The 9,135-nt window shown below is 44.2% G+C and overlaps 1 long non-coding RNA gene across 1 annotated transcript; it reads right to left on the minus strand.

Moving 5' to 3' along the window:
- Nucleotides 1–1,581: 1,581 nt before the first annotated feature.
- On the minus strand, nt 1,582–9,041 carry LOC125756778 (uncharacterized). Its single transcript, XR_007414736.1, has 2 exons — nt 7,387–9,041; nt 1,582–1,930 (listed from the first exon to the last, which is right to left on the minus strand). It is a non-coding gene; the product is annotated as an uncharacterized LOC125756778 (long non-coding RNA).
- Nucleotides 9,042–9,135: the final 94 nt, after the last annotated feature.

Genomic DNA, 9,135 nt, shown 5'->3' on the forward strand with positions numbered 1-9,135 from the left:
AAAATTTGACATGGTCCACAGTTTGAACTCGAGAACGACTTTTTTTCGGGGTGGTCGCTCTACCATTTAAGCTAACCAGTATGCTAGTAATCAAAGTGCGAGGGCAAATTCAGTTTGAAGCGCATGGACACTGAATATGACAAATGAGTTCTGTGGAAAGCACAGTAGGTATAAGTAGCTTATAACCAGCTGCAAGTAATGTTTTTTCTTTCAAGTTTGATTTTCATAAATAGATATTAACGCAGAATCTTCTGCTAAAAGCTGCTGCACGTTTCCACAGGACCCATTTGCCACATTCTGTGTGCTTTGACTTTTCAACTAATTGGCCCTTACACTGCCCATTGCTAGCCTACTGGCTATCTCAGTTGTAGAGAAACAGCCCTGGAAAGGTGTTGGTTCCAGGCTTGAGCCCAGGAACAGTACGAATTTTTTGTCTTCCTTTCTGAGAAATCAGTATGGATTTCCTGGTAGCCTTGTACAAAACAGGTGGATGGCCATTTTTCAATTCAAAATAACTTGTTCTCTACACAGATGATGTATGCGAACACAACTGTGATGCCTTGAATCATGTCTGGACGAGCTGGGCTTGGAGCATGTAGCCAAATGTGATGGTAGGAGCTCCAAGTGAATGTTCTCAAATGTTCATTGTTCCAGTGCTCCCAGAACGAGGAAAAAGCTGGGACACAGCACTGTGTGCCTTGGCTTCTTTCCTCGCACTGTGACATAATGAAGTAGTACCAACTAGCCCAGTTCATTGCGCTCTAAAATGTGTTTAGCTACTTGTGATGCCGTTCAGACCAATCTGCTTGGCACATTCACAGGTAGCAATAGAACAGAGGGCTGCCGAGATAGCAAAGCCATAAATGCAAGGCCTGCGCGTGCACATCTGAGCTTGCAGAGATAGTGTCCTGCATAGGTCACTTGCTTGATGAATGTGCAATAAATGCAATTTTTTGGGCAATAAAGGTGTGATGACATATGCAATTTCTACATTTATTTGCTGCAATACAGAAACGTTCTCGATTTGTTCGAGTAGTGATTAGCATTTATGAAAGATAATTAATGCAAGGTCATGCTATATGTATTACTTTCAATTGAAAGACCCTGTGGCACAATCTTAATTATACAAAAGTAATATACAGCCAGCAGAGTCAACATGCGCCGTACAACTCCTCTCAAGTTTCAAGGAGGCTATCTGGGTAACAGTTGGGAGCATTCGCAACCAGCCGGACAACACATGGGTGGCCCTGAAAAGGGCCGTTTCATGGCAGGCAGCATTTGCCAAGTTTCAGTAAGGTTGAAAGTCGGGTGAATTGGTGACAGAGCATCTGAACATGTAAAGCAGCGCACAGAAAAAAGACACAAGAGGATTAATATGATTCAACAGGACAACTGTTGCACTTGCCACTAGTTTATTCTTTTAAAAAATATGTATATAGTACATACCCACAAGTGCACCACATGCAACAATGACTTTTGCTCATAACGGTGCTTAAAAAAAATTTGAATGTTGTGCACTTGTGCATATGTGTATTACCCCCTCCTTTTTTTCCCTTCAAAATAAGCTAATTGCAAGTGCAGTGGTTGGCCTGTTCAATTGTATTCCTCCTTTCATGTCTTGTTTTTGTGTGCTGCTTTACACATTAAGATGATCTAAAGCAGTCTTGGTTCATGTTGGGAAGGTAGGCGAAGGAATTTGCTGCACTCGCAGGACTTCGTGGCCTTTTGTGTTGCAGTGGCTGCACTTCAGCAGCCTGTAGCAGATACCCAGCTCGCTGTGTCCATGTGACTTCACTCCAGGTCCGAAGTCACGGGCAAGAGAACTGACGATTTTGGCCAGCTGATCGATCCCTTGGCCTCTGTGCACATGGTACCCATCAATTGCTAAGAGCGCACGTCGTGGCTCTTTCGAGGAATTGAGAAACCGATGCTGTAGGAACAAAAAAAATTAGTGCAATTAGGAAAAATGTGATGCATTGAGACAAGAAAGAACTTGCAGATCAACTGAAGTCACTAAACAAAAAGAAAGGGAAGTGAACAACATGGGACCACAGCCTACAGTTTCATAAGATAATGGAAAAATTTGGCAACATAACGTGTTGCTAGTATGCTGCAATGTGAAAATTTTTCACTGCTAGATGGGGCTCAGCCGGAACTTTTGAAATCAATACACGCTCCTTTGAATGTTTGCATTGCCCCTGTATATGTGGCTTGCACCAATATCACAGCTTGAAATTACATAGCCATCCACCCCGTGTGTCGGAACGGAACTAAAACAAAAACAAAAAGATATTTTTGGCCGGAACGAAAATAACAAACGTTATCTATTATTTCGTTCCAGAGTGAAACCGAAATATTTTTTATCAGTTTTCAGTTCCCGGGAAAACTTGGTGACCTGGAACAACCGAGGTCATGCAACGTGAGCAATAATACATATGTCAGGGTATAGTGTTAGCGCTTATCTCATGCAAGAATTCCAAAGTAAAGATGTTCAAATTTTATGAAAAATGAAAAGAGTGGCAACCAGAGCTGTTTATATTAATGCAAGTGGACTTTCGTGTGCCAGCCACACTAGTGTGGAGAGGGCATTCTCGGTGCTGAAGTTTGTTTTATCAGAACAGCGGTCTTCCACCCTCGATGACGGGCTACTTCTGAGAAAATGCTCACTCCCTTGACACAAAACATAGAACCTGCTCAGAAAATTCGTAATTCACTTTTGAGAAATTTAAATACAGTAACTTGGAAGGGTGCTAGTTTTGGGGTTTTGTGTGGCTGGCCCAGAAGCCCCTCAGGGACGAGACCAAGACAGACCAGCAACCATCTTTACTCTGCCGAGCCTCGGCCGCAACTGCCCGCTGCCAGTGGCTGCTGAGTGCGAGCTGCGGGCGCACCATCGCTCATCATTCTCTTCTACGGCCAGCACGCTCGCAGCCACCGCTTCTATACTGCCCCCTCCCCTCCGGTGAAACTGGGGAGGAGGGCGCAGTAGCCGCTATCCTTGGCCACAGCGGACCGCACGTGGCGTGCACGACCACACGTCGGCACGGTTCGTCCACCACGTAACCAAGGTCCCGGTGTTGTCCGTGGCAACTGGGGGCTCCGGGGCTCCGCATCCATTTTCGGGTTAGCAGTCGTCGTGGCAGCCGCCTTGCTGCCACCGTTTGTGGTTGCCTGCTCTTTCCTGTTGCTGACCTCTGGTTCTTCCTTCCTATAAGTGTATAGAAGCGTATAGACAAGTATAAAAGTGGCGGCTGCAAGCGCGTCGTCCGTAGAAGAAGAAAACGAACGATGGCACGCTCGCAGCTCGCAGTTGTGGCCGAGACTCGGCGGAGTAAAGATGGTTGCTGGTTTGTCTTGGTCTCCTCCCTGACGGGTTTCTGGGCCAGCCACAGCCACGACACCCCACATAGCTCGCGCTAGTCTGTAGCAATTCGTCGTACAGTTACTTGCGCTCCTCTGAAGAATGCGGGAAGAACGTGTTTTACCCGTCCCACGTTCTTAAGAGGAGCGCAAGTTTACCACAAATCCTATGTTTTTATCGTTACTTTACCTTCAAATTTTCGCATAAAAATAAGAACCGTTACAAAACATTATTTTTTTAGTTCCGGAACAGAAACGGAACTTTTTTCGGTGGAACGAAACTAAAACCGAAACGAAAAACATTTCGTTCCGACACCCTGCATCCACCATTGCGATGAATCACTACTGAAAGCTGACCAACCACCACTGAAGCTATAGTGACAGTACTAGAATATGTACCGTACTTACTCGAATCTAGGCCGCTCTCGATTGTAGGCCGACACTCGAAATTCGCAAGGCCAGAAAAAAAAAAAACTTAATCATGGTACTCGAATCTAAGCCAACCCCCCACTTTCGCACATTGTTTTTTATAAAAAAACATCAGCTTAGATTCGAGTAAATACGGCACATGCATTTCAGATTCAATTAATGGTTGCCTGCACATTTGTATAATGCCCCAACTGCTTTGACACTAACGCAAGGAAGCAGCAGCCAACGAAAATAAATATGAATATTTCAGCCTGCCATACATGGAGAACACGTGCAAGCATCCAATGTTCATATGTGAAAGACAACAGTGTTAGAGGAGAGAGCCTGGTGCGGATAATAGAAGAATTTTGACACAGCAAGCCTGTGATGTACACTTCACTACATAGTCAAAAGTCTGATAAAAACTTGTCAGATGGGGAAGGTACCAGATTAACATATTAGAACGCGCCTCAAATTTTTTAAAAGTACATAAAATTGATGCTTCGGGACCACTATGGCCCCATTGCTCACACTAAAAAAAGCATCAGTGGGGCGCCTATGTATAGCCTATGTGCCACAGCGTGCAGGTAGGGCAAATTACCAAATGTACAGCTAGTTCCACATTTTTCCGATTTCATAAAGATTCCATGAGCAAACATGAAGATTACTACTTTGTAGCAGATAGAGTGTATTCAGATAACATCGGTGCATGTCTGTGGACCCCTTTAATTTCGCTGAAAAAAAAAAATATTTTGCTGTATGAGTCCCTAGGGCCACGAAACCAATGTTAGTTTTGCGAAAAAAAAAATTTGCCTAAGTCAAAAAAATTTGGACGGAAGTCTTCACTCAGCAGAACTGCTTTTTCGCGAATTTCCCGAAAATACGATTTTGACGAGATCCTACAAAGAAATTATTGCAGCTGCGAGTCAATTTTTCTTGGCTTACTGTGAGTAACGTGCATTTATAAAATGTTATGTTGCAGTTCTGTTGCCCATAACTTATGCAAAAGAAGTTGCAAATACGGCACCCATTGCTCAATAATGCTCTAATTTCAGATTTTTTCACTCCGCGTCTATAATACTCGAAATTTCCCAAATTTTCCAGAGATTTGCCACGCATTAGGTTAACCATTGTGCTAAGTATGATTGCCGAGGATGATGTCAGACGCAAACCATAAATGCATATGGTAAGAAACGTCTCTAAAAATAAAATACTTCGAAATTCAGTTTAAAAAAAAAGGCCATCTTCAATTTTCTTTAAACTCCCCAGAATTAAAGCCAAGCACGTGCTCTAACTTAATCTCTAAAAACATGTTGCATTATTTTTGTTAGATAGGAGTTACAAAGCCACCAAAGTGTCCAAATTGACGTCAAGTTCACACACAACCACTTAAAGGGGTGGTGCCATCAAATTTGTGGCTTGTGCATTCTTTGTTGCAAACATTTCTTATTGATCTAGGAAGCATGAGACACACTCCCAAATTCATGTATTCTCTCGAAACTATTTCACATCGCCTTATTTGTATGAACGACTTTCGGTTTCGGTTTCTGGGCGACAAGTTGGACACCGACATCACCGTGTAGGAAGCTAGAACAAGTGCACCCACAAAGTTGTGACACATGCAGTGCTGCATTGTCTGCTCTCGCACACAGATGCAAGCAACCGTCCGGACGCCTTCAAAACTTGCTAAAATCCTCCATCATCCGCAGATGGTCGGCGAGCTTTCAACAATGACTGGTAAAACCCGTTTTGTCTACGTAACCCAACAGCAGCACCACATTAGTGAAAAGATGTTGCGTGGAGTTTTGCACAAAACTCTCCACAGAATGGTACTGCACTGTTAAACGGAACGTCTCAAACAAAGGTGAAAACCACCTAACGTTATGGAAATTGCAAGCAGTATTGAATCCATTGCAAGAGACTCTTGTCTGCTGAGACAGTCATTTCATAACAACTGACCTACCTTCATTTTAGAGACTAAAAACATGAATTCACTTCACAAGTGCAACCAGTACTTGCTGGAAGCAATCCACACTAACCAGCTGCTGAACTCACTGAATATTGGCATGACTCTGCTGCTCACTACCCGAGGCCAGCAAATGCTGCAATGACATTGCTGTGCCTATAGTCGGGTACAACTTTAGAAGACAGGAGAGGCCCCGCCCAGATGACCGAAGCGCAGCAGCCAATTGCCTCCGCGACTAAAGAAATAGTCCCGCTAGGCATGTTAGGCATGTTCTCCGTCGGCGGGGTCACCGGCCGTCCGGCTCATGACGTCACCTGAAGTGCGCGCCTATTGGTGGAGGCTCGTATGCATCCGCCTTTGAGGGGAAAATGCCGCTGCCTTCTAAAGTTGTACCCGACTATAGCTAATGAAAGCTGTGATGTTGAGAGGGTTCTTTCAGCTGAGGTACAGAGTCGTCCACTTCCACCTTGAACACCGCACCGTGCGGCCAGCACTCCGCGGAGCGCCTCTCTTGGTTGCTTGGGTAACTAGCGCGTATGCGCAGTGACAGCTCTAGGCGGAGCCTTCGCCGCGTCGTCTGCTAAAGCGCGGCAGCTCTGCCGAATTGTACTTGCTTTGCGGTGAAGCTAACTTCGCTCTTGCTATGCGCATGCAAATCCAGCATCCAGGCACGGTTCAGAAGAAGCGAAGCGACTGCACCTTGTTCCGTCTAGCTTTTGCTGCTAGTGTTTTCTTTCATTTCTGGATGCGATCTCACAACCAATAAACCTCGGTCCGTGCATGAGTAAACTTTCACAGCCGCGCTTGAACTCCTACAACTAAGCAACTCAGCTCCTTTGAGCCCAGTAGCCAGAATGTTCCCGCTGCTCACGCAAATGTTTTTGATCAGCTTCAAAGCTAGGCGCCGCAAAATTGGCGATAAATGCATGGTAAGGTCTGACATAACAGCTTTAAATGTGCGAAAGTTTGGATTGTTACTCGCCTGAAAACAAAAGGATGTGAGCAATTTGCCAATTTCAGAGAAGTTACATTACATTCAGGTGTTATCAGCACTGCTGCCTTCATGCGCTAGCGAATTTAACTCGCCAATACGCCGCCCTAATTTGCGACTCATTTGCAACCATGCTTATTCGTACCATTCATGCAGAAAAATGAAGAAGCATTCTAATAGAGTTTTCAGCTGAACTCATATCACGCAATCAGTTCACCAAAGAAGCGCCGCTGACAAATGATTACTTCTGTAAGCAGGCGCTGAATAAAGCTTGACTCCCTTTTTATCGCTAGGTGACCCAAAGCACCGCGTATCGCTTTATATATTTCTTGGCTCAAAACTTTAGCACGAAGCAGAAAGTTTTCCGTGAGCCTTCAATTCACAGCGCAAACTTATATTTTTTATTGTCGACTTTGTGTCGCCAAACTTTCAGCTGATGAAAACAACCGTTTGAGTAGCGGGAATATTCTAACTGTACGGCACAAAGCATCTGAGTAGCTTAGTTGCGGGAGTGCCAGCCCGGCTTGGCGATCTTACTCATGCACGGGCCAAGGTTTATTACTTTTAAGATCGCATGCAGAAAAAGAAAACAGTAGGTAAAAAAGCAGTGCGGAACGAGGCGCAGTCGCTGCGCTTCTCGATTTCCATGAGATTAAGTTACCTTCATCGAAGAGCAAGCGCGATTGGGCGGAGCCGCTGCGCTTTAGCAGACGACGCGGCGAAGGCACCACCTACAGTTGTCACTGCGCTTGCGTGCCCCAGCCGCCCGCGAGAGACGCTCCGCGGAGCGTTGGCTGCACGGTGCGGTGCTCAAGGTGGAAGTGGATGCCTCTGTACATCCAAAGGTGAGACAGCTCTCGAATGAAGACCAACATGCTGCACATGCAAATGGCAATGTACGTTAACAAGGACGCGTAAAAAATCGGTGATCAGCTTTTTGTGAATTAAATGTGTCTTTTCCTAGATGTTATCAAGGCTCTTTACTGTCCTTTTGACTTATCAATTTGTGTAAATGTATTTCATGTAGCATTTCTAAACTAAACCCCCCCAAAAACATGCAGTTCAATGATGGTTCCACGAAAAATGTGATTTCTCTCAAATTACCAGCTTGAAAAATAGCACCCAATTTTTACCCTCTAATTTGAAAAAATATAAAACACAAAAACAAACCACCGTAGTTATGCAATTTGTGTTAGAATGCTTTGGCTTCCTGTGCGACACAATTTGTACAAACCTCACCACCAGACAGGCATAGATGAGACTCTGGCTAAGAACATGTGCAAGGTTGTAACCAAGCTGATCATTGCGCATCATAGCAACAATAAGGCCATCGTCATCACCATGACCAAAAAATAATGAGCCACCGATCAAGACAACAAATGTGTGTGTGTGTACCTTTCATCACATTTACCACCAATCATAACAAGAAACGAGTTCATACATTTGTTCATATTTGTGTGTTATGTGCTAGACAGCTTCACTGGTAACCTGCCTTCACAAAATGGAATGGCTCGAAATTTTTATCACAATTTTACGCACCAATTCAGTCATACACACAACACATTGTAAACAGTGGTAGTTTAGCACAATAGCAATAATACGCCAGCAAACGAGCAAGGCCTTATCTATAAGAAAGCAACATTGTGCTTATAAAGCCCCTGTTGCTGTGGTTCGTGTTTGTGCACTCAGCATGTATACGCACTGCGCATAAGCACCACGGCTTGACACAGGTTGCCAGTTCCCTTAGTCACAGTGATGGCAAAGCCGCCTCTCAGCAATCACTCCTTTTGCCTTATAAAAAGCATAGAATAAAGTGGGGATGCCTAATAATATAGATTGTAATATCAAGCACGAATTATGGTGCATGTAAAGAACAGAAGACTGTACAGCAATCCGAATGGCTCCTTTGCACAGTATGAAGGCCTGTCCACCAGGCTGCACAACAAACCGGTTTTTGCAACATTGAAACACATTTTAAAAATGCAAATCCTGTTGAAACTGCAAAAAGTGTGCTAGATTCTATCACTATAATTTACGGTCCTTCCATTTCCACTAGGATATGATAGCACGTTCTAGCCAGTTAGTTGTCTGTGTTTCTAACTTAGAATTATTATGTTTAAGCTGTTGCATTAACGTAGACAGAACTTTCAATGGCAAACTTGTAAGGCATATTGGGAAACACCCAATGGCTCTCTATTGATGAATAAAAGGCTTTTACAGGGCTCTAAAATTGCCAAAGCTCCGAACGAGTGTGACTATTGGTGTTGAATCCTTCGTCTGAGGCAAGCTTTGAGATTGGGCTAGTTGCTAATCCATCTTCAACAAAAGGGTAGGAGTGGACACAGACAAGAGGGAACAAAGACAACCGTTCCCTTCTTTGTCTATTGTACACTGCTGCACTTTTGTTGAA

Source organism: Rhipicephalus sanguineus, unplaced genomic scaffold (genome assembly GCF_013339695.2).
Source record: "Rhipicephalus sanguineus isolate Rsan-2018 unplaced genomic scaffold, BIME_Rsan_1.4 Seq7255, whole genome shotgun sequence".
Lineage (NCBI taxonomy): Eukaryota > Metazoa > Arthropoda > Arachnida > Ixodida > Ixodidae > Rhipicephalus > Rhipicephalus sanguineus.